General features: G+C 38.3%; 1 protein-coding gene across 3 annotated transcripts in view; it reads right to left on the bottom strand.

The window, feature by feature from the left end:
• Positions 1 to 26,897, bottom strand: part of DMP1 (dentin matrix acidic phosphoprotein 1) — a 48,502-nt gene that overhangs the window by 13,797 nt on the left and 7,808 nt on the right. For 2 of the 3 annotated variants that reach the window (XM_054253165.2, XM_002745615.6), the window contains exon 1: positions 680 to 784. The exons of the other annotated variant lie outside the window; for it this stretch is intronic. The gene's annotated coding sequence lies outside the window, so the exon portion shown is untranslated. Of the gene's footprint in view, positions 1 to 679; positions 785 to 26,897 lie in introns of those variants that run through there. 3 annotated transcript variants of the gene reach the window in all.

Consider the following 26,897-nt stretch of genomic DNA (forward strand, 5'->3'; position numbering starts at 1 on the left):
GTAACATATATACAAATTCTCTACACTAAAAAATGTTTTAAAAGACAATTATATTCAAAATTTATTGAGTTTTGACTGTACTCAAGGCATCATACTAACACGAATACCCAGCTAAACAATACAAAAACCGTAATTATCACCCTCAGTTATTTCAGTAGTTTAATCATCTTTTAGTTACTTAGGCAGTTCATAATAAATATTACCAGATGCTCTCTAGATGAATAACATTACACATTTTTAATTAAAAACGATCTTCTTTTGAAAATCCTGCCATCCAGTTTAGATTTTTTTTCACAGTCTTGTAGGCCACAAACATTCCCATATTCATGAAACCCAAATGTAAAAGTTTTGTATGTTTTGCCAATTAAAACTAAATTTCAAAATGACCTTCCATCTGCCTCCTGTTCTATAAACTTTTCCTTTTAGAATTATCATGCAGAGATTTAATTAAAGCATTACCAAGAAAAACACCTGGCTCTATTGACTTAACATGTCATTTTAATATCATTATTTACTGTGACATAAACAACAGGCACAAAAATAGGAACTGTTTTTACCCAAAGCACAGCTCTCCCATTTCTCTCTACATGATATAATCCCTCAAACATGTATATATACTTAATATTTTCCAGACATCCAGCAAGTTATTTTTAAAAATTAAATTACAAAAATGGCTTACCCTCCTTAGTGCACAAAGACTTTTTTCAAAAAGTCTCAAAAATCAGGTTGATGTTCTTACAGAGGAAATCTATGCCCAATGAAGTCACTCCTGTGTTGATATTCTGAACACTTCTCTGATGTTGCAGGAATTTAAACTCTGCTGCAGCTTTTCATGGCCAATCAACCTCAGCCTGGGGGCGAGTGACATCACAAGGTGTCACCGGGACCCTGGTACACCCACACTTCCTCCAGCTGGCAGAGGCAGATTTTCCCTAAAAAGCTCTTGTGGTTCCCAAATGACTAGACTAGTTTCCATTAAATTGAAGATCTTCCCAGAGCTTTATTTTGATTTCTAAATATATGTCATTCACATTCAGGCAGGCTTATGAACATCATAAACAATGACAATGTCTTCTACCCACTGACAGATCCTGGTAGACCCAAGGAGGGGAAGGGTGGAGGCAGGGGTGGGTAGAAAGTTTCCTGTTAATGTACATTTCCAGGTTGTACATGAAGAAAGCTACTAAAATACTAGAGTTCCTTAAAGTGTTGGTTTTGAGAATATGATCTTTTATTTCTTCCTTTTCTCTTTTAACAACCTCTACTACTCATTTCCTTTTCTTCCCATCTCCCTACCCCCCATATACACACAAAGGTCCCAAACTCCTATTAATCTAATAAAGTGTACACTAAAGTACCACCATTAAGTAACTATTGTTTTATTTTAAAACATTTAGATTGAACACTTAATTATTCCCTGTTTGACACATTTTAATGACTCTTTGAAATCAGAATTGGATTAAGGGGAATACTAGTTGGGTAGCATCCAAAGAAACTAATCTTGAATGGATGCTGTGCCATCACTGAAAACATAATGAAATGGGTAAAACAGTGTTTATTAAAACATTTTCGAGGAAGTGTACTAAAAGTTATAGGGAGCAGAAGTGGGTTTGGCACTTTCTAAGGAGCGCGTTCAAGTGACAGCAGGATGACCACTGAACAAGTACTTAGAGAATATTGGGTGCTGGACCTTAATTTCCTTAAGAGTAGGGATGTTTGCTTGTTTCTTGGTCTATAATCAGGGCCTGGATACCTACAACAGTTCTTTGGTCATAATAAACACTCAGTATTCTTTGAATGACTGAGTCGATCAGCTTGAAAATTAGTCAAACTGTTAGCTTGATTGCAGTATCTACTGTGAATTTAGAAAAGATGTTTTAATTGTTCAAAAATTTAGCTGATGCGCCTAACAACATGGATCTAGAGAATTAGAGTGCCCAATTTATTCAGGCAACGAACATCAGATATATGAATTGTCAATGTATTTAGTATAAACTGTAACATGAGGGGTGCAGAAAATGAGGAAAGAGATATCTATTTTCATTTAGGGTTGATTAGAAAGCCGAAGTCCACATGGGGAAGCTATAAATTACCTGTGTTTTATTCTGGTTCTGAATTACACTCTCTGATGGTTTCACGGGTCTTGACTGAGCTCTACCCTAGAAGAACCTTATAATCTTATGATAGAGTGGATTCTGGCAGATTTGGTCAGATCACATTACATACAAGACATCATTTTAGACGCTCTTCAAATCCCTACACAAAAACTGAGGAGCAACTGGATAACATAATTTAAAACTGTGGATAACACTTACAATAAAACTAGGCATTTTTTAATCTATTGCTATATTAAAAACTACTTAAATACTTTTCATTTTAAAACAACTACTATTTTGTTATCTCTCACAGCTACCACTGTAGTGGTCTGAAAACTCAATTGGGGCAGAGCATTTCAGATGGCATTTTCATACAGTTGTTGCCTGAGCATTTCAATTCTTTACATAGACTCTCCTTGGCTTGGCCTCCTCGCACCATGAAGGCTGGGGTCCAAGAGTTCCTAGAATATCACTTTTTCCATATTCTATTGGTCAATCAGTCACAAGATCTCAGATTTATAAGGAGAAATACCCTGTGCCTTTTGGTGTCAGATCAGGATGCACATGTATAGGGAGAAGAGGAAATGTTGAGGCCATTTTTTATTAGTTTCCACCCTGTATGACAAGTTATATCCACTAACTCCAAGGTGGCAAATGACAAACCACCAACTGTCACAAGTCCTAGAGAGTCTATGCAGGAGTGAGCAGAAAGAAGCAACAGGAAATCTGATGAACACGGGAACAGCAGAATACAAAGCAATCAAGAATTATTGCTGCTGGGTGCCAGTGGTTCATAGCACAGCTGAAGGATCTAGAGCAGTCTAGCCCCTAAGGATTCTGAGCCACTACAGCTGCTTTCTACTTTCTAACACAGGCTCGCATAGAGGAGAAACTGCTGGGAGTGAAACAAAAATTGCACAGAATATAGACAGTAGAGAAGACACAGATAAGTATGGGAGAGAGGAATGGATCCAAGAAATCTTAGAAAGCTGCTATTTTTTTAACATAACATGAAAGCAACAAAAGAGGAAGCCATGTGAAATTAGAAAGTTACCCTAAACCGGCTGGGTGCAGTGGCTCATGCCTGTAATCCCAGCACTTTGGGGGGCTGAGACAGGTGGATCATGAGGTCAAGAGTTTGAGATCGGCCAGGCCAACATGGTGAAACCCCGTCTCTACTGAAAATACAAAAATCAGCTGGGCATGGTGACAGGCACCTGTAATCCCAGCTACTTGGGAGGCTGAGGCAGGAGAGTTGCTTGAACCTGGTAGGTGAAGGTTGCAGTGAACCGAGACCACGCCATTGCACTCCCACCTGGACAACAGAATGATACTCCATCTCCAAAAAAAAAAAAAAAAAAGAAAGAAAAAAGAAGAAGAAGAAAGTTACCCTGAACTACCATGCTTCCTTCTAAAAGTACAGAAAAACCAATTTCATATAAAATAAACAGCAAAAAATACTGTGAAGGTTAAATCCCACAGGAGCAGAATAGCAACCTGGTAGACAATGAAAGTATGCTGAAAAGACATAATTAAATAATAAATTAAAACCATAAGATTTTATCTTTAAAATAACAAGGAAGTATCAAGAAGATGACACAATAGGTGAAAAACAGCATACATGAAAACTAAAGTAATTCAAATAATAAATATCAGGACTCAGGAAAATATTGGGATAAAAGAAAAAAATTATTTTAGAAATAAAGACTAATCTAGAGGAAACACAAAAGGGAATGAATATAATAGGTAATTACTCAATGGAAGTAGAAGGCAAAAAAGAGGAAAACATTTTAAATTTAAAGAAATAAAGAGAGAAAAAGTGCTTGGGAGAAAGTGACATATATCGAAGATTGGCAAAGAACATCCAAAGTACAGATTATAGGAGTCCCGAAGAAGATAACAAAAGGAAGGGAACAGCAGAAGTACTAAAAAGCAAATGAATAACAAACGTAGCATTCAAGGAAGTTTCCCTGAATTTTAAAAAAAAAGATAAGAAACTCTTAAAGAGCATATCATATACCTAAGAATATTGGCTCACAATGACCAACAACAAAACATACTCTAATAAAATTACTTACCTTTGAAGATAAGGAAAAAAGTCCTTTGGGCTTCTAGGCAAAAGCAACAAGTGATTCATAAGGGAAAGAATATTAGATTATCATTAGGACTTTGACAGCAATGCTTTATGCCAGGAAAAATAATATAATGTATTTAAGGCATTCAAGATAAGAAAATGTGAAGCAAGGATTTCATAAGTCAGCAAAACTGACTTTTAGGTATGAAAGGCTCAAGCAAACTGTTAGCAACATGCAAGAATTCAAGGACTATTATTTCCTCAAATCATTGCTGGGGAATCTACTAGAGAATGAGTTCAGACAACCAAAATAACTAGAGAAACATCGTCATAAGAACAGGTGATAAGCATAAAATTCATTGTTACTTGTAGAAATAGAATTAAATGAGGCTAAACGGGAGACAGCACAGTATATAATGATGAAATACTTAGCATTGATATAGTGTAGCTTTTAAAAAGGTGAGAAAATGGAGAGCATATATGCAAAAAGAATTTCAAGTCTTCTCAATAATTATACCAGTGATGGCAATATTGTTGTTATTCTGAGAATGTTGCATGTAGAATGTGAGATAAAGCACATTAGTAATTTTGAATTATTCTCTAACCAATGTGTCCACGAGAATCAGGATTCTCAGTGTGAAAGAAAGGAAATACAAATTTGATACAGAAAAGTAAGAGCCCTTTGGGAGGCTGAGCCAGCAGATAGCTTGAGCCAGGAGTTCCAGACCAGTTTGGGCAACATGGTAAAACCTCGTCTCTACAAACAGTACAAAGAATTAGCTGGCCATGGTGGCTCCCACCTGCAGTCTCAGCTACTCAGGAGGCTGAGGTGGGAGGATCGCTTGAGCCCAGTGCATGATCATGCCACTGTACTCCAGCCTGGGTGACAGAGTGAGACCCTGTCTCAATAAAAAAAGAAGAGAAAGAAGCGCCATAATCCTGTAATCCTGAATTTAAATGGAAAAGATTAGAATTTACTCAGGAATTATTATAAAGACACACACAGACACACACACACACACACACACACCCGACATGTATATCTTAGCTCTGTCACTGTAAAGACCTAAAAACGCAGTCTTAAAGACACACACAGACACACACACACACACCCCACATGTATATCTTAGAGCTTTGTCACTGTAAAGACCTAAAAACGCAGTCTTAGCTAGGATCCCTGGCAGCTGGATTGTGGTCTAGCATCTGGAGCCTGTTGGAAATTGGTTGATTCAAAGTCTAATGACCCAAAATATGCAAGATGAGTTTGGAACATCTTGTCATCCCAGACTGCAGAAAAGCTATCAAAGATTACCAAGATTCTGTCAAAGGACTCAGGAGCCAACTCGAATAGGCCTCTACTGGCCAAAGATAGAGCTAGTCTTTAAAATAGGTAATGATTGCAGCAGACTGAAACCTATCAATTTTAAATCTGTGAGCTCATAAAGATACTACAAGAATGAAATAGAATACTACTTGGCCACCTTGGCATGATAACAGGAAGCCACTTAATGACCTTGAAAATTTGTAAATAAGTGGAAATAATGAGGCTATTGTACAGACCTCTATGAACTAAACCAAATTAGAGATGAGGGGAAGCTTATCTTTGTAAAAGAATTGTGTGATGATTAATCTTAGGTGTCAACTTGACTGGATTAAAGAATACCTAGAGAACTGGTAAAACATTATTTCTGGGCATGTCTGTGAGGGTATTTCTAGAGAAGCTTGGCATGTGAGTCTGTGGACCTGATGAGAAGGATCTGTCTGCAGTATGGACAGGCAATATTCAGTCTGCTAGGGACCCAGACAGAACAAAAAGGCAGCAGAAAGATGATTTCCTCCCTCTCTCTCTCCTGGAGATGAGACACTCTTCTTCTCCTGCCCTTGGACATCACAACTCCAGCCTCTATGGCCTTTAGGCTCCAGGATTTATACCAGCCCTACCCTCCCCACACCCAGGTTCTCAGACCTTGGGCCTCAGACCGAGAGTTACATCATTAGCTTCCCATGTTCTGAGGGTTTCAGACTTGGACTGAGCCACAATACCCTCATCTCAGGGTCTCCAGCTTGCAGGCCACATGTTGTGGAGACTTCTCAGCCTCCTTAATCACATGAGCCAATTTCTCTAATAAATTCTTTATCAATAAATAGGATATATATATATATCCTATTTATAAATATATATTTACATATCCTATTATGCATGCATTTATATGTCCTATTTATATAGGATATATACACAGATATATATACATGCACATATATCCTATATAAATAGAATGCATAAATATACATATAACAAGATATGTAAGTACATATAAGGACATCTGTATATATATAAATATATCCTATATAGGATATCTCTGTGTATACATATCCTATAAACATATATATACACATACACATAGATATCCAATTTATATATCCTATTTATATATATAATATATGGGATATGTGGATCTATACATATATACAGATATATATGTATAGGTGAATATATCTTATGTATATATGATATATGTGTATACATAGCCTATATGTGTATATATAATATCCTATGTATATGTCTCTGTACATGTCTCTCTGGAGAATCCCAACTCCATAAATATAGCTGTATGTAATATATATAGCTATATTATACACATCTATATGGATGGTTATTATACACAGCTATATTATACACAGGTATATATATGACGTAAGGGGTCTCCAGAGAGACATATACAGAGCTCTATCTGTATATGTCTATCTTATAAGAATATGTTTTGATGTTGGTTATGTAATATTATTATGAACTCACAGATGTAAAATTATTTGATAGGTTTCAGTGTGTTGCAATTATTATCTTAAAGATTATAGCTCTATCTTAGGCCAGGAGGGGCCTATTGGAGTTGGCTCCTGATATATATCTCTTTATATGTCTCTCTGGAGAATCTTGACTAATACATATTCTAATGAGTAAATTAAAAGACAATGATGTAAGTCACCATTTTACACCTCCCAGTCAAATTATCCGGGCTACTTAGCTTGCAAATCAGTGTCTACTTAGCTCATGAAAAGAGAGACAACCAGACTATGTGGTTCTTGGTGAAAGAACCCAATATCACCTCTAGTCTGTTAAACAGATCAAATTCACTGTGTTCAGACTGCTGGATCCAGCCATCAAGTTTCAGGAAATACAAATATCAGGACCATTTTGAGCTGCATTACATGTGTAATCAGTAACATTTAGACTGTGGGAAACTCTACAATTCAAATACCCCAGGTTCTTCAACGGTTAACTTATTAGCAATCTTTTTTCAATGGGCAAGACTAAATTATAGTGTCAAGGTCACACACTTGGGAAATAGTACTGTTAAAAAGAAATGACTTCTACAAAATTCAGTATGGTTGTTACTTCTTAGAAGAAAGTGTTTCATTGAGATAGAGCAAGAGAGGAACTCCAAAGTGACTGATACTCTAGCTCTTGACCTCGGTGGTGATTTCAAGCATATTTTTCATGTAATAACTCACTAAGCTACAGATTCATCTTGTGGAGCTTTCTGTATCTGAGGTTATTTTACAATAAAAGTTTTTAAATGTATTTAAATCCATGAGTTTATGCCTTTTCTTGAGACAGGGTCTTGCTCTGTTGCCCAGGCTGGAGTGCAGTGGCACAATCACGGCTCACTGAGGCCTCGACCTCCTGGGCTCAGGTGATTCTCCCACCTCAGCTTCCTGAGTACCTGGGACTACAGGTGTGCTCCACCACAGCAGGCTAATTTTTTATTTTTTGTAGAGATGGGGGCTGGTCTTGAACTCCTGGGCTCAAGTGGTCCTCCTGCCTCAGCCTCTGAAAGTGTTGAGATTAAAAGAGTGAACCACCACACCTGGCCGGTTTATTGATTCTTAATGATATCAAAAACAAAACAACTCACAGACCCACAAAAAAGACCAATTTCCCAACATTTTGAATATTAAAGAACCAATGCATTATTTTTTAATTTTACCTAAATAAAAATAATCAAGCATTTATCTTATCTTTTCTTTATAACTATGCCAGAAGGTAGCAAATGAGAAGTTTCTCTTTATAGACATAAATGAAGAACAAACAATAAAATTAGAATATCATCATTGTGCAAACCCAAACCAAACTGCCAACTCAGTAAAACCCAGACTGAGAAAATCTACAGGACAAACAACTGTGTTTCTTCAACAAATACATTGCAAGTAAGAAAGCAAAAAGAAAGTAAAACCTACTGGTTCAAATAGAACTGAGAGACAATAGCAATCACTTATAATATGTGCATTTTATTTGTGTTTTAATTCCAAAAAAAACAAGCTAAAAGATATAGCAGTTACAAAACAATTGTAAATGTAAACACTGACTTGAAATCTGATGATTTTCACAACTTATTTCTATTTTTAGCATGAGAACAGTACTGTGATATTTGCTAAAGAGTCCTTATCTTTTTTTTCTATTTATATTTTAAATTCAGGAACATATGTGCAAATTTGTTCCATGGGTACATTGCATGATGCTGAAGTCTGCGGAACAAATGACTTGGTCTCCCAGGTACTGACCATTGTTCCCAATAGTTAGTTTTTCTATTTTCTTTTAAATTATTATTATACTTTAAGTCCTGGGATACATGTGCAAAATGTGCAGGTTTGTTACATAAGTATACATGTGCCACAGTGGTTTGCTGCACCCATCAACCCATCATCTAGGCTTCAAGCTTCACATGCATTAGGTATTTCTCCTAATGCTATCCCTCCACTTGCCCCCCAATCCCGAACAGGCCCAAGTGTGTGATGTTCCCCTCCCTGTGTCCATGTGTTCTCATTGCTCAACACTTATGAGTGAGAACATGCAGTGTTTGGTTTTCTGCTCCTGTGTTAGTTTGCTGTGAATGATGATTTCCAGCTCCATCCATGTCCCTGAAAAGCCTGAAAAGGACATGAATTCATTCTTTTTTATGGCTGCATAGTATTCCATGGTATATATGTGCCACATTTCCTTCCTTCCTTCCTTCCTTCCTTCCTTCCTTCCTTCCTTCCTTCCTTCCTTCCTTCCTTCCCTCCCTCCCTCCTTCCTTCTTTCTTCTTTCTTTCTTTCTTTCTTTTTCTTTCTTTCATACTTTAAGTTCTGGGATACATGTGCAGATCATGAGGATTGTTACATAGGTATACACATGCCAAGTGGTTTGCTACATCATTCCCCCATCATCTTCATTAGGTATTTCTCCTAATGTTATTCCTCCCCAATCTCCCTACTCCCTGATATCCCTCCCCAGCTCTCCCACACCCCAACAGGCCCAGTGTGTGATGTTCCCCTCCCTGTGACCATGTGTTCTCATTGTTCAACTCCCATTTATGAGTGAGAAATTGTGGTTTTCTGTTATTGGTGTCAGTTTGCTGGGAATGATAATTTCTAGCTTCATCCATGTCCTTGCAAAGGACATGAACTCATTCTTTTTTATGGCTGCATAGTATTCCATGGTGTATATGTGCCACATTTTCTTTATCCAGTCTATCGTTGATGGGCATTTGGGTTGGTTCCAAGTCTTTGCTATTGTAAACAGTGCTGCAACGAACATACGTGTGTATGTGTCTTTATAATAGAATGATTTATAATCCTTTGGGTATATATCCAGTAATGGGATTGCTGGATTAAATGGTATTTCTATTTCTAGATCCTTGAGGAATTGTTATACTGTCTTCCACAATGGTTGAACTAATTTACACTCCCACCAACAGTGTAAAATCATTCCTATTTCTCCATGTCTTCTCCAGCATCTGTTGGTTCCAGATTTTTTAATGATCGCCATTCTAACTGGCGTGAGATGGTATCTCAATGTGGTTTTGATTTCCATTTCTCTAATGACCAGTGATAATTAGCTTTTTTTCATGTTTGTTGGCCACATTAAAGTCTTCTTTTGAGAAGTATCTGCTCATATCCTTCACACACTTTTTGATAGCATTGTTTGTTTTTTCATGTGAGTTTAAGTTCCTTGTAGATTCAAGATATTAGACCTTTATCAGATGGATAGATTGCGAAAATTTTCTCCTATTTTGTAGGTTGTGTGTTCACTCTGATGATAGTTTCTTTTGCTATGCAAAAGCTCTTTAGTTTAATTAGATATCATTTGTAAATTTTAGTTTTTGTTGAAATTGCTTTTGGTGTTTTAGTCATAAAATCTTTGCTCATGCCTGTGTCCTGAATGGTATTGCCTAGGTTTTCTTCGAGGATTTGTATAATTTTAGATATTATGTTTACATCTTTAATCCATCTTGAATTAATTTTTGTATAAGGTATAAGGAAGGGGTCCAGTTTCTGTTTTCTGTATATGGCTAGTCAGTTTCCCCAACACAATTTATTAAATCAGAAATCCTTTCCCCATTTCTTGTGTTTGCCATATTTGTCTAAGATCAAATGGTTGTAAATGTGTGGTGTTATTTCTGAGACCTCTGTCCTGTTTCATTGGCCTATGTATCTGCTTGGGCATCAGTACCATACTGTTTTGGTTTCTGTGGCCTTGTAATATAGTTTGAAGTCAGGTAATGTGATGCCTCCAGCTTTGTTCTTTTTGCTTAGGATTTTCATGGCTATGTGGGCTCTTTTTTGGTACCATATGAAATTTAAAGTAGTTTTTTTCTAATTCTCTGAAGAAAGTCAGTGATAGCTTGATGTCAATAGCATTGTATCTATAAATTACTTTGGGCAGTATGGCCATTTTCACAATATTAATTCTTCCTATCCATGAGCATGGAATGTTTTTCCATTTGTTTGTGCCCTCTCTTATTTCCTTGGGCAGTGGTTTGTAGTTCTCCTTGAAGAGGTCCTTCACATCTCTTATAAGTTTTATTTCTAGGTATTTTATTCTCTTTGTATCAATTGTGAATGGGAGTTCACTTATGATTTGGCTCTCTGTCTATTATTGGTGTTTAGTAATTCTTGTGATTTTGCACATTTATTTTATATCCTGAGACTTTACTAAAGTTGCTTATCAACTTAAGGAGATTTTGGGCTGAGACAGTGGGGTTTTCTAAATATACAATCATGTCATCTGCAAACAGACAATTTGACTTCCTCGCTTCCTATTTAAATACACTTTCTTTCTTTCTCTTGCCTGACTGCCCTGGCCAGAACTTTCAGTATTATGTCGAATAGGAGTCATGAGAAAGGGCATCTGTGTCTTGTGCCAGTTTTTAAAGGGAATGCTTCCAGCTTTTGCCCACTCAGTATGATATTGGCTGTGGGTTTGTCATAAATAGCATTTTTTTATTTTGAGATATGTTCCATCAATACCTAGTTTATTGTTTTTAGTATGACGGAATGTTGAATTTTATTGAAGACCTTTTCTGCATCTATTGAGATGATCATGTGTTTTTTTAATTGGTTCTGTTCATGTGTTGGATTATGTTTTTTGATTTGCACATGTTGAATCAGCCTTGAATCTCAGGGATGAAGCCAACTTGATTGTGGTGGATAAGCTTTTTGATTTGCTGCTGGATTCAGTTCACCAGTATTTTCTTGAGGATTTTTGCATCAATGTTCATCAGGGATTTTGGTCTGAAATTTTCTTTTTTTGTGTGTCTCTGCCAGGTTTTGGTATCAGTGTGATGCTGGTCTCATAACATGAGTTAGGGAGGAGTCCCTCTTCTTCTATTGTTTGGAATAGTTTCAGAAGGAATGGTACCAGCTTCTCTTTGTACCTCTGGTAGCATTCAGCTGTGAATCCATCTTGTCCTGGCTTTTTTTAGTTGGTAGGCTATTCATTATTGCCTCCATTTTAGAACCTGTTAATGGTCTATTCAGGGATTTGGCTTCTTCCTGGTTACATGTCCAGGAATTTAACCATTTCTTCTAGATTTTCTAGTTTATTTGCATAGAGGTTATTATAATATTTTCTGATGGTAGTTCTGTGGGATCTGGTGGTGATATCCCCTTTATCATTTTTATTGTGTCTATTTGATTCTTCTCTCTTTTCTTTTTTATTAGTCTGGCTAGCAATCCATCTATTTTGTTATTTTTTTCCAAAAGTCAGCTCCTAAAGTCATTGATTTTTTGAAGGGTTTTTTATGTCTCTATCTCCTTCAGTTCTGCTCTGATCTTAGTTATTTATTGTCTCCTGCCAGCTTATGATTTAACAAAATCTTGCTCTTGCTTCTCTAGTTCTTTTCATTGTGATGTTAGGGTATCTATTTTAGATCTTTCCTGCTTTCTCTTGTGAGCATTTAGTGCTGTAAATTTCCCTGTGTCCCAGAGATTCTTCTTTAGCTATGTCTCAGAGATTGTGGTATGTTGTGTTGTGCCTTTGTTCTCATTGGTTTCAAAGAACTTACTTATTTCTGCCTTAATTTCATTATTTACCCAGTAGTCATTCAGAAGCAGGTTGTTCAGTTTCCATGTAGCTGTGCAATTTTGAATGAGTTTCTTAATCTTGAGCTCTAATTTGATTACACTGTGGTCTGAGAGACTGTTTGTTATGATTTTCATTCTTTTGTATTTGCTGAGAAGTGTTTTACTTCCAATTATGTGGTCAATTTTAGAATAAGTGTAATGTAGTGCTGAGAAGAATACATATTCTGTTGACTTGAGGTGGAGAGTTCTGGAGATGTCGATTAGGCCTGTTTGATCCTTAGCTGAGTTCAAGTCCTGAATATCCTTGTTAATTTTCTGTCTAATTGCTCTGTCTAATATTGACAGTGGGATGTTAAAGTCTCCCACTGTTATTGTGTGGATGTCTCAGTTTCTTTGTAGATCTCTAAGAACTTGCTTTATGAATCTGGGTGCTCTTGTATTGGGTGCCTATATATTTAAGATAGTTAACTTTCTTGTTGCATTGATCCCTTTACCATTATGTAATGCACTTCTTTGTCTTTTTTTTAAATCTTTGTTGGTTTAAAGTCTGTTTTATCAGAGACTAGATTTGAAGCTCCTGCTTTTTTTTTTTTTTTTTTTTTTGCTTTCTGTTTGCTTGGTAAATATTCCTATATCCATTTATTTTGAGCCTATGTGGTCTTTGTACATGAGATGCATTTCCTGAGTACAGCACACCGATGAGTCTTGACTTTTTATCCAATTTGCCAGTCTGTGTCTTTTAATTGGGGCATTTAGCCTATTCACATTTAAGGTTAATGTTGTTATGTGTGAATTTGATCCTGTCATCATGGTGCTAGCTGTTTATTTTGCACATTTGTTGATGCAGTTTCTCCATAGTGTCATTGGTCTTTGTATATTGATACAGTTTTGCAAAGACTGGTACTGATTTTTCCTTTCCATATTGAGTGCTTCCTTCAGGAGCTTTTGTAAGGCAGGCATGGTAGAGACAAAATCCCTTAGCATTTTCTTGTCTGTAAAGAATTTTATTTCTCCTTTGCTTATGACATTTAGTTTGGCTGGATATGAAATTCTGGGCTGAAAATTCATTTCTTTAAGAATGTTGAATATTAACCCCCACTCTTTTCTGACTTGTTGGGTTTCTGCAGAGAGATTCACTGTGAGTCTCATGGGCTTCCCTTTGTAGGCAACCTTACCTTTCTGTCTGGCTATTCTTAACATTTTTTCCTGATTTCAACCTTGGTGAATCTGACAATTATGTGTCTTGGGGTTGCTCTTCTTGAGGAGTGTCTTTGTGGTGTTTTCTGTATTTCCTCAATTTGAATGTTGTCCTCTCTTGCTAGGTTGGGGAAGTTCTTCTGGAGAATATCCTGAAGTGTGTTTTCCAACTTGGTTCCATTTTCCCCCTCACTTTCAGGTACACCAATCAAACATAGGTTTAGTCTTTTCACGTAGTCCCATATTTATTGGAGGCTTTGTTTGTTTCTTTTCATTCATTTTTCTCTAATCTTGTCTTCATGCTTTATTTTATTAAGTTGATCCTCAATCATTGATAGCCTTCTTCTGCTCGATCGATTTGACTATTGATACTTGTGTATGCTTCACAAAGTTCTCATGCTGTGTTTTTCAGCTCCATCAGGTCATTTATATTCTTATCTAAACTGGTTATTCTAGTTAGCAATTCCTCTAACCTTTTTTCAAGGTTCTTAGCTTCCTTGCATTGGGTTAAAACATGCTCCTATAGCTTGAAGGACTTTGTTATTATCCATCTTCTGAAGCCTACTTCTGTTAATTCATCAAACTCATTCTCTGTCCCATTTTCTTCCATTGCTAGCAAGGAGTTGCAATCCTTTGGAGGAGAAGAGACATTCTGGTTTTGAAATTTTCAGCATTTTTGTGCTGGCTTTTCTTCATCTTTGTGGATTTATCTACCTTTGATCTTTAATGCTTTCAACTTTGGATAGGGTTATTGCGTGGGCATCCTTTTTGTTGATATTGATGTTATTGCTTTATGTTTGTTAGTTTTCCTTTCAACAATCACGCCCCTCTTCTGCAGGTCTGCTGGAGTTTGCTTGAGGTCCGCTCCAGACCCTGTTTGCCTGGATATCATCAGCAGGGGATGCAGAACAGCAAAGATTGCTGCTTGTTCCTTCTTCTGGAAGCTTCTTGCCAGAAAGGCACCCACCAGATGCCAGCCATAGCTCTCATGTATGAGGTGCCTGTCAACCCCTTTTGGGAAGTGTCTTCTGGTCAGGGGGTCAGGGACCCACTTGAGGAGGCGGTCTGCCCCTTAGCAGAGTTTGAATGCTGTGCTGGGAGATCAGCTGCTCTCTTCAGAGCCAGTAGGTAGGAATGTTTAAATCTGCTGAAGCTGCACCCACAGCTGCCCCTTCCCCCAAGTGCTCCGTCCCAGGGAGATGGGAGTTTTATCTATAAGCCCCTGATTAGGGCTGCTGCCTTTCTTTCAGAGATGTACTGTGTAGAAAGGAGAGATCTAGAGTGTCAGTCTGGTTACACCACAACTTTGCCATGCTCTGGTGGGTTCTGTGAAGTCTGAACTTCACAGTGACTTTGTTTACATTGTGAGGGGAAAACTGCCTCATCATGCCTCAGTAATGGTGGATGCCCCTCCCCTCCACCAAGCTCAAGAGTCCCAGATAGACTTCATACTGCCATGCTGGCAGCAAGAATTCCAAGCCAGTGGATCTTAGCTTCCTGGGCTCCATGGGGATGGGACCTACTGAACAAGACCACTTGGCTCCCTGGCTTCAGCTCACTTTCCAGGGGAGTGAATGGTTTTGTCTTGCTGGGGTTCTGGATGCCACTGGGGTATGATAAAAAATCCTGAACCTAGCTCAGTGTCTGCCCAAAAGGCCCCCTAGTTTTGTGCTTGAAACCTTGGACCCTGGTAGTGTAGGCACCTGAGGGAATCTCCTGGTCTTGGGTTACAAAAACCATGAAAAAAGCATAATATCTGAGCAGAGCACACCATTCCTCAAGGCACAGTCCCTCACAGCTTCTCTTGGCTATAGGAGGGAGTTCCCTGGCCCCTTGTGCTTCCTGGGTGAGCAGTGCCCCACCCTGCTTCAGCTTGCCCACTCTAGACTGCACCTACTGTCTAACCAGTCCCAGTGAGATGAATCAGGGAATCCAGCAAGGTGGCCAAAGAGAAACAGCTCCAGTCTGCAACTCCCAGTGAAACCAATGCAGAAGGCTGGTGATTTCTGCATTTTCATCTGAAGAGTCCTTTACTTTAAGAGTCTGATATGCTATGTTATCTGCAATTTGCTTCAAAATAAATGGGAGTTTATAATTATGTAGGAAAATAGATAAAACTGATTTGGTCATGGATTGATCACTGCTGACACTGAGTATGAATAATGATAGTTTATTATGCCATTTTCTGTAATTTTGTGTATTTTAAATTTTTTCCATAAAAAAGAAGTTAAGTTTAAAAAGCTATGTCAGATACTTAACCAGGTCCTCAGTATCAATAGAGTTATCAAATATTATACAGTCTTACAGTGCTAATACATGATCCAGCAATTCCACTGCTAACTCTATATTGAAAAGAAAGGAAATCAGATTATTGAAGAGTTATCTACATTGTCATGTTTATTGCAACACTATTCACAATAGCCAAGATTTAGAAGCAACCTAAGTGTCCATCAACAGATGGATAAATAAAAGAAAGTGGGTACATGTACATAATGAAGTACTATTCAGCCATAAAAAGAAATGAGATCCCATCATTTGCAACAATGTGGATGGAACTGGAGGACATTATGTTAAGTAAAATAAGCCAGGCACAGAAAGACAAACTTTGCATATTCTCACTTATTTGTGGGAGTTAAAAATTAAAATAATTGAACTTACAGAGATAGAGTAGAAGGACAGTTACCAGAGTCTGGGAGGGGTAATGGGAAGGTGGGCATGGGGGAAGTGGGGATTGTTAATGAGTACAAAAAATAGAGAGAATGAATAAAACCTAGTATTTGATAGCACAGCAGGTGACTATAGTCAATAATAATTTAATTGTACATTTTAAGATAACTAAGAGTATAATTGGATTTTTTGTAAAACAAAGGATAAATGTTAGAGGAAATGGATACTTAATTTACCCTAATGTAACTATTACACATTGTATGCCTATATCAAAATATCCTCTATACCTCATAAATATACATACCTACTATGTACCCCCCAAAGTTAAAAACTATAAAAAGGCCTGGTTCACACCTGTAATCCCAGCATTTGTGGGGGCTGAGACAGGAGGATCACCTGAGGCTAGAAGTGCGAGACCAGCCATGGCAACGTAGCAAGACCTCGTCTCTACTATAAATTCCTTTTTGTTGTTGTTAGCCCAGTCAGTAGTAAACAGGAAATGTTTTTATTTGAGAATATACCAGGAATTCCAGAGACAAAGGAAATACACACCAAAATAAAATCCTTACCCAACAAATCATAAGCATGTAACCAAACTATTGCTTCTTCAGCACCTCTTTTGCAGGGTTTCCTAATAGAGAATCTAGTCTTTACTGGTGAGAACACCAGGTTTCTCCTCTGTTTAGTATCAGCCTGGTTACTAGAAAGAACATGGGTTCTAGCATCAAACAGACCTAAATTTGAATCCCACTTACCATCTGTATGATGTTTGGGAAGTCATTATTTTTTTACTGAGCCTCAAATTCCTCTTGTAAAATTGAAGATAAAAATACGTTATTGTTTTTGCAGGGATTAAGTGAGATAATACCAGCAAAGTCCCAAGCAAAGCACTTAACAAATGGCAGTGTTATCTCAACTTCTCTGCTCTCACCTCATCTCTCCTTCTTTTTACTGTTGGTACCAATTTCAGGTTGACCTTACCATATATGTCATTATTATAGGATGCATTCTCCTATTTTTTAGACAGATGCAAGAAATTTATTTAACAACCACTTAAAATTAATGGGTACAATTTGGCCATCCTTTTGCCCAGATAATGTCTTTTACTGAGAAATGTCAGATATGAATAGTGAAATCCTCCTTCTTTTCATCCATTGAAATTTTTGAGTCCCATCATTGAGAGTGCTATAGTGTCCCTTACTGCAATTATATAATAATTAATTAACATATTACTAATTAATTAATATTATAGTAATCAGTATTTGAAAAACATCACAGACTTAACCATGTTATCATTTTTCAACTAAATTTCTTTTTTTTCTTCATTTTAAAGGGATAAAATATTATGATTGGAATTAAATTGTACTTATTTTCCTACAACATTTTTTTTAAATTTTTTATTGCATTTTAGGTTTTGGGGTACATGTGCAGAACATGCAGGACAGTTGCATAGGTACACACATGGCAGTGTGTTTTGCTTCCTTTCTCCCCTTCACCCACATTTGGCATTTTTCCCCAGGCTATCCCTCCCCAGCTCCCCCCTGCCACTGGCCCTCCCCTTTTCCCCCCAGTGTTTAGTACTCCCCTCCCTGTGTCCATGTGTTCTCATTTTTCATCACCTTCCTATGAGTGAGAATATGCAGTATTTCATTTTCTGTTCTTGTGTCAGTTTGCTGAGAATGATGTTCTCCAGATTCATCCATGTTTCTACAAACGACATGAACTCATCATTTCTGATTGCTGCATAATATTCCATGGTGTATATATGCCACATTTTCCCAATCCAGTCTATCATCGATGGGCATTTGGGTTGGTTCCAGGTCTTTGCTATTGTAAACGGTGCTGCAATTAACATTCGTGTGCATGTGTCCTTATAGTAGAACGATTTATAGTTCTTTGGATATATACCCAGTAATGGAATTGCTGGGTCAAATGGAATTTCTATTTCTAAGGCCTTGAGGAATCGCCACACTGTCTTCCACAATGATTGAACTAATTTACACTCCCACCAACAGTGTAAAAGTGTTCCTATTTCTCCACATCCTCTCCAGCATCTGTTGTCTTCAGATTTTTTAATGATCGCCATTCTAACTGGCATGAGATGGTATCTCAATGTAGTTTTGACTTGCATCTCTCTAATGACCAGTGATGATGAGCATTTTTTCATATGATTGTTGGCCTCATATATGTCTTCTTTTGTAAAGTGTCTGTTCATATCCTTTGCCCATTTTTGAATGGGCTTGTTTGTTTTTCTTCCTGTAAATCTGTTTGAGTTATTTGTAAATTCTGGAAATCAGCCCTTTGTCAGATGGGTAAACTGCAAAAATTTTTTCCCATTCTGTTGGTTGTCGATTCACTCTAGTGACTGTTTCTGTTGCCATGCAGAAGCTGTGGAGTTTGATTAGGTTCCATTTGTCTATTTCGGCTTTTGTTGCCAATGCTTTTGGTGTTTTGTTCATGAAGTCCTTTCCTACTCCTATGTCCTGAATGGTTTTGCCTAGATTTCCTTCTAGGGTTTTTATGGTGCCAGGTCTTATGTTTAAGTCTTTAATCCATCTGGAGTTAATTTTAGTGTAAGGTGCCAGGAAGGGGTCCAGTTTCTGCTTTCTGCACATGCTAGCCAGTTCTCCCAACACCATTTATTAAACGGGGAATCCTTTCCCCATTGCTTGTTTTTGTCAGGTTTATCTAAGATTGTATGGTTGTAGATATGTTGTGTTGCCTCCGATGCCTCTGTTCTGTTCCATTGGTCTATATCTCTGTTTTGGTACCAGTACCATGCTGTTTTGATTACTGTAGCCTTATAGTATAGTTTGAAATCCAGTAGTGTGATGCCCCCCGCTGTGTTCTTTTTACTTAGAATTGACTTGGCTATGCGGGCTCTCTTTTGGTTCCATATAAAGTTCATGGTGGTTTTTTCCAGTTCTGTGAAGAAAGTCAATGGTAGCTTGATAGGGATAGCGTTGATTCTGTAAATTACTTTGGGCAGTATAGCCATTTTCACGATATTGATTCTTCCTAACCATGAACATGGAATGTTTCTTCATCTGTTTGTGTCCTCTTTTATTTCATTGAGCAGTGGTTTGTAGTTCTCTTTGAAGAGGTCCTTTACATTTCTTGTTAGTTGTATTCCTAGGTATTTTATTCTCTTTGTAGCAATTGTGAATGGCAGTTCCTTCTTGATTTGGCTCTCTTTAAGTCCGTTATTGGTGTAGAGGAATGCTTGTGATTTTTGCACATTGATTTTATATCCTGAGACTTTGCTGAAGTTGCTTATCAGTTTCAGGAGTTTTTGGGCTGAGGCGATGGGGTCTTCTAGGTATACTATCATGTCGTCTGCAAATAGAGACAATTTGGCTTCCACCTTTCCTATTTGAATACACTTTATTTCTTTTTCTTGCCTGATTGCTCTGGCTAGAACTTCCAGTACTATATTGAATAGGAGTGGTGAAAGAGGGCATCCTTGTCTAGTGCCGGATTTCAAAGGAAATGCTTCCAGTTTTTGCCCATTCAGTATGATATTGGCTGTTGGTTTGTTGTAAATAGCTTTTATTACTTTGAGATACGTTTCATCGATACCGAGTTTATTGAGGGTTTTCAGCATAAAGGGCTGTTGAATTTCGTTGAATGCCTTCTCTGCATCAATTAAGATAATCATGTGGTTTTTGTTTTTGGTTCTGTTTATGTGGTGAATTACGTTTACAGACTTGCGTATGTTGAACCAGCCTTGCATCCCCGGGATGAATCCTACTTGATCATGATGGATAAGTTTTTTGATTTGCTGTTGCAATCGGCTTGCCAATATTTTATTGAAGATTTTTGCATCTATGTTCATCATGGATATTGGCCTGAAGTTTTCTTTTCTTGTTGGGTCTCTGCTGGGTTTTGGTATCAGGATGATGTTGGTCTCATAAAATGATTTGGGAAGGATTCCCTCTTTTTGGATTATTTGGAATAGTTTCAGAAGGAATGGTACCAGCTCTCTTTGTGTGTCTGGTAGAATTTGGCTGTGAACCCATCTGGACCTGGGCTTTTTTTGTGTGGTAGGCTCTTAATTGCTGCCTCCACTTCAGACCTTGTTATTGGTCTATTCATAGTTTCAGCTTCCTCCTGTTTTAGGCTAGGGAGGACACAGGAGTCCAGGAATTTATCCATTTCTTCCAGGTTTACTAGTTTATGTGCATAGAGTTGTTTGTAATATTCTCTGATGATGGTTTGAATTTCTGTGGAATCTGTAGTGATTTCCCCTTTATCATTTTTTATTGCATCTATTTGGTTATTTTCTCTTTTCTTTTTTATCAGTCTGGCTAGTGGTTTGTCTATTTTGTTGATCTTTTCAAAAAACCAGCTCTTGGATTTATTGATTTTTTGAAGGGTTTTTCATGTACGTATCTCCTTCAGTTCTGCTCTGATCTTAGTTATTTCTTGTCTTCTGCTAGGTTTTGAGTTTTTTTGATCTTGCTCCTCCAGCTCTTTCAATTTTGATGATAGGGTGTCAATTTTGGATCTCTCCATTCTCCTCATATGGGCACTTATTGCTATATATTTTCCTCTAGAGACTGCTTTAAATGTGTCCCAGAGATTCTGGCATGTCGTTTCTTCATTCTCATTGGTTTCAAAGAACTTCTTTATTTCTGTCTTCATTTCATTGTTTATCCAGTCAACATTCAAGAGCCAGTTGTTCAGTTTCCATGAAGCTGTGCAGTTCTGGGTTGGTTTCTGAATTCTGAGTTCTAACTTGATTGCACTATGGTCTGAGAGACTGTTTGTTATGATTTCAGTTGTTTTGCGTTTGCTGAGGAGTGCTTTACTTCCAATTATGTGGTCAATTTTCGAGTAAATGTGATGTGGTGCTGAGAAGAATGTATATTCTGTGGATTTGGGTTGGAGAGTTCTGTAAATGTCTATCAGGTTTGCTTGTTCCAGGCCTGAGTTCAAGCCCTGGATATCCTTGTTAATTTTCTGTCTGGTTGATCTGTCTAATATTGACAGTGGAGTGTTAAAGTCTCCCACTATTATTGTGTGGGAGTCTAAGTCTCTTTGTAAGTCATTAAGAACTTGCCTTATGTATCTGGGTGCTCCTGTATTGGGTCCATATATGTTTAGGATCGTTAGCTCTTCTTGTTGTATTGATCCTTTTACCATTATGTAATGACCTTCTTTGTCTCTTTTGATCTTTGTTGCTTTAAAGTCTCTTTTATCAGAGATGAGAATTGCAACTCCTGCTTTTTTTTGCTCTCCGTTTGCTTGGTAAACCTTCCTCCATCCCTTTATTTTGAGCCTTTGTGTATCCTTGCATGTGAGATGGGTTTCCTGGATATAGCACCCTGATGGGTTTTGGCTTTTTATCCAGTTTGCCAGTCTGTGTCTTTTGATTGGTGCATTTAGTCCATTTGTATTTAGGGTTAATATTGTTATGTGTGAATTTGATACTGCCATTTTGATGCTAGCTGGCTGTTTTGCCCATTAGTTGTTGTACATTCTTCATTATGTTGATGCTCTTTAGCATTTAGTGTGATTTTAAAATGGTTGGTACTGGTTGTTCCTTTCTATGTGTAGTGCCTCTTTTAGGAGCTCTTGTAAAGCAGGCCTGATGGTGACAAAATCTCTGAGTACTTGCTTGTTCGCAAAGGATTTTATTTTTCCTTCACTTCTGAAGCTCAGTTTGGCTGGATATGAAATTCTGGGTTGAAAGTCCTTTTCTTTAAGGATGTTAAATATTGGCCCCCACTCTCTTCTGGCTTGTAGAGTTTCTGCTGAGAGATCTGCTGTGAGTCTGATGGCCTTCCCTTTGTGGGTGACCCGACCTTTTTCTCTGGCTGCCCTTAGTATTTTCTCCTTTATTTCAACCCTGTTGAATCTGACAATTATGTGCCTTGGGGTTGCTCTTCTTGAGGAATATCTTTGTGGTGTTCTCTGTATTTCCTGAATTTGAGAGTTGGCCTGCCTTGCTAGGTGGGGGAAATTTTCCTGGATAATATCCTGAAGAGTATTTTCCAGCTTGGATTCATTCTCTTCGTCTCCTTCTGGTACACCTATCAAATGTAGGTTAGGTCTCTTCACATAGTCCCACATTTCTTGGAGACTTTGTTCATTCCTTTTTGCACTTTTTTCTCTAATCTTAGTTTCTCGTTTTATTTCATTGAGTTGATCTTTGACTTCTGATATTCTTTCTTCTGCTTGGTCAATTCGGCTGTTGAAACTTGTGCATGCTTCATGAAGTTCTCGTGTTGTGTTTCTCAGCTCCTTCAATTCATTCATATTCCTCTCTAAGTTATCCATTCTTGTTATCATATCCTCGAATCTTTTTTCAAGGTTCTTAGTTTCTTGGCATTGATTTAGAACATGTTCTTTTAGCTCACAGAAGTTTCTCATTACCCACCTTCTGAAGTCTAATTCCGTCATTTCATCACAGTCATTCTCCGTCCAGCTTTGTTCCCTTGCTGGTGAGGAGTTTTGGTCCTTTGTAGGAGGCGAGGTGTTCTGGTTTCGGGTGTTTTCCTCCTTTTTGTGCTGGTTTCTTCCCATCTTTGTGGATTTATCCACCTCTCTTCTGAGTAGTTGCTGACTTTTCAATTGGGTCTCTGAGTGGACGCCCAGATTGTTGATGATGAGGTCTTTCTTTTACTTGGTTTTCCTTCTACCAGTCTAGCCCCTCTGCTGTATAACTGCTGAGGTCCATTCCAGGCCCTGCTTGTCTGGGGTACACCTGTAGCAGCTGCAGAATGGTGAAGGATGCTACCAGTTTCTTCTTCTGCTATCTTTGTCTCAGAATGGTGCCTGCCTAATGTCAGTCTGATCAGTCCTTTTTGAGGTGACTCTGGATATACAGGGGTCAGGGACCTGCTTGAGGAGAGAGTCTGTACTTTATAGGAGCTCAAGTGCTGAGCTGTGAGCTCCATTGTTCATTCAGGGCTGTTAGGCAGGTGTGTTTAATTCTGCTGCAGCACAACTCTTAGAACCCCTTTTTTTCCTCAGATGCTCTGTCTTGGGGGGGTTGGGGCTTTCTTTATGAGTGTCCGTGGCACTATCCTGCCCAGCTAGGAGGCAGTCTAGTCACTATTTGCCTGCCTTGGCTCCGCACTGCTGATGTGGTGTGGGCCCTGTTGCTGCGGGCTCTGCCCTGCAGCCACGGGCTCCACGGCAGGCTCCACCCTGCTGCCACCAGCTCCACCCTGCAATGGAGTCTCTCTGTTATGGCGTGTTGCCTCAGCAATGGCAGGCTGAGTCAACAATGGGAGTGTGCCTGTGTAGGGGCGGATATCCTCGGTAATGGCAAACACCCCTCCCCGACCGAGCTGCACCATCCTGGGTTCAGCTGTGTTCGCAGTGAAACTCTCCACCCAGAGCATTTCGAGTTGCTGTTTTGTTTGTTTCTGTGGGGTTGAAACCCGCCGAGCCTGCTCGCCTGGCTCCCTGCCTCAGAGCGCCTTTCTTTTTTTTTTTTTTTTAAGTTGAATAGATTGCTCTCTCCCAGGTGTTTCAGTCACCTGCTGTTAGAGCACCAGGATCTGTGTGATTTCCCGTGCAGCTAGCCACTGCACTGGCTCAAACACCACTTCCCAGGAATCTCCTGGTCTGGCTCACTGTCCAAGTCCCATTTAATCAGATGGATATGCTAATCTGCCCTCCCAAATCTCAGATTGCCAGTTTAGCAGGGCACCCAGGCCCATGTGTTTTGTGCAGATTGTTGGGGAGTGCCTGCGCTGTGGCGCCAGCCAAAGCAGCCACAACAGCCGAACCGGCTGCGCTTGCATCCTGTGTCTTTCCTACACCTGGGACTTTCCCCTTTCTGTAGGCAACAAAGATCCGTCTGGAAATGTGGCTTTGACTAACCCTCTGAGCATTCACTGAGAGCTGCAATCCCAAGTTGTTCTTACTGTGCCATCTTGAAAACCCCCTTCTACTATAAATTTTAAAAATTATCCAGGTGTGGTGGAGGTGTGCACCTGTAGTCCCAGCTACTTGGGGTCTGATGCAGGAAGATTGCATGAGCCCATGATGTCACGGCTGCTGTGAGCTGTGATCATGCCATTGCACTCCAACCTGGGTGACAGGGCAAGACCCTGTTTCAAAAAAAATTTTTTTAATTAAAAATATAAACAATCTGGAGAATCAATTTGTATATTTCATAATATCAGTATGAAACCTGGATGAATTTCCCATGAATAAAGGGTAATTTTATGTAACTATAAAATTGTAAGTCTATACAACTTAAGTATATAGAATTCAGATGAATTAATTTATTTGTATTATATATAAATTATATTCAGTAAAATGCAAACTCAACACACAATAATAAGCATTAGATAAGATGCATTTAATAAAAAGATACATAAATATAATTACGGGTTAATTATAATTATAATTTCTTCCTTATTCATGTTTGAATTTAAATGGGTGAAATAGGTCTCATCAAACAGTGCAGTATCCTTCAGTAGGCAGTACTCTTACAAATCAGTGACTCTATTTTATTTTAAAACACATAGATGGAACTTAGATAAATCAAGAATTTTTACAGAGAAAAAACCAGAACAATTAACTTTTCCAAAATTTATACTTATGTATTCATTCAAACGTCTATTCCACAGTTGAACCCACATGACATTGTGAATGGAGACTGGGAGTGATACAAGAACATTCCAAATCCATCCAAATGAATCTCTTTTCTCTCCTCTTTTCTCTCTCTCTCTGCCCCCACTCCCTGCCCCCCTCCATAAGCTGAAGGTGGATGATCACTAATACTTGTTGCATAGTCTCCTTCTCACATATTTAGGATGTTGGAAAACTATTGTACTGATCACTTGTGTCATGTTCTCAGCCTTTGGAACCTCATCTAGCATTCTGTTTACTTTCTGTTTTACCTCCTTGGAGGTAGTCTAGTCCAACAGGCAATTGTCAAAAGAATGCTGTGTCAGGTATTGTGGGGGAAGAGGGTATGGAGTCTAAGAAGAATGAGTTATAGCTTGGGCCCTGAAGTTGTTGGTATTCTAAAGCAGCATGTCCAGAAGAGCTTTCTGAGATGACGAGGTGTTCCATATCTACGTTTCAATATAGTAGTCAGTAGCCATCGGCAAAACTCACACAATACTATTTCAGAATGCATATTTAGGTGCATGTTTATATATTAAATAAAAGAAATGCAAGGAAGGCAAGGAAGTGATTGCCACAGTCAGGCTGAGAGTTGTCTCTGGGGGAGGGTTATGGAGTTGCTTTGGAGAGGCAGCAGTATTATTTTTTACAACATGAGTGGTGGTTATGCAAGCATTTGTTGAAATGTTTCTTGTATTTGTATTATATTGTATAAATGTTGTATTATATTTAATAGTAAAAAGTCAAAATGAATATTCCATTTTCAAAAAATTAATGCTGAATTGATAGCTAAGATCAGCTCTTCTGTGAGCTCATAATGTAATTTCAGCATTTTTTTTTTTTTTTTGAGACGGAGTTTCACTCTTGTTACCCAGGTTGGAGTGCAATGGCGTGATCTCGGCTCACCGCAACCTCCGCCTCCTGGGTTCAGGCAATTCTCCTGCCTCAGCCTCCCAAGTAGCTGGGATTACAGGCACGCGCACCATGCCCAGCTAAGTTTTTGTATTTGTAGTAGAGACGGGGTTTCACCATGTTGACCAGGATGGTCTCGATCTCTTGACCTCGTGATCCACCCGCCTCGGCGTCCTAAAGTGCTGGGATTACAGGCGTGAACCACCGCGCCCGGCCAATTTCAGCATTTTTATGGGCATCACTTTGGTTGATTTTTCTAAGCTTAACTAAGCAAGTATTTGTTATATTTTTATATCAGAGTGCTTTTGGTTTTTAAAAATGTTTATTCTTCATGAAGATAGTTTAATTAATTCTTTGTCTTAGGATTCAGAAGCAGGTAAAGCTGTTTTTTTAAATGTTCTTATTTGTGAGAACAGTTGAAAGTTGCAGCCATTTGGAGATTATTTTTGAATTTACAACACCACAAGTTGGTTATTTGAAAAAGGTTGATTTCACTCTGCCACAAAAATTGGTTCTTTTCCAATCTGGAGACCTCAAGATGTTCTGATCTTGGAGAAAATTGCTAGTAGAATAAAAATGGCTACACTGAGAACACTATGTCCCACATTTTTTTTTCCGACTCTAAATAATGCTTAGAATAGATTACAGCATCAGTTCTCCAACATTTTCTCCTTGAGACTTCCTTCCTACCACCCTACATGGTCAATAAAAGGATTCCAGAAGAGTCAATTCCTAATTAGCAAAAGGAAAAAGACTGGCCTAGAGAAGAGTAGCTTAACTTGAAGATAAGTCTTCTATCAGTGACAGACCAGTCCCAATCTCAAGAGATTTATGAAAACCTTCCATTGACATCATTTAATAGACAGTAAAGCAATGCTATCAAAGCATGTCAGATTCCATGAAACATAAGCCAAATAGTTGTTGGTTCTGCATATAGACAAACTTGGTAGGGCATATTTTTTTTGAAATGCTTTCTTACTTACTCATGGCATTTTTTTTAAGTAACGGTCTCACT

Source organism: Callithrix jacchus, chromosome 3, assembly GCF_049354715.1.
Source record: "Callithrix jacchus isolate 240 chromosome 3, calJac240_pri, whole genome shotgun sequence".
NCBI classification, from domain to species: domain Eukaryota; kingdom Metazoa; phylum Chordata; class Mammalia; order Primates; family Cebidae; genus Callithrix; species Callithrix jacchus.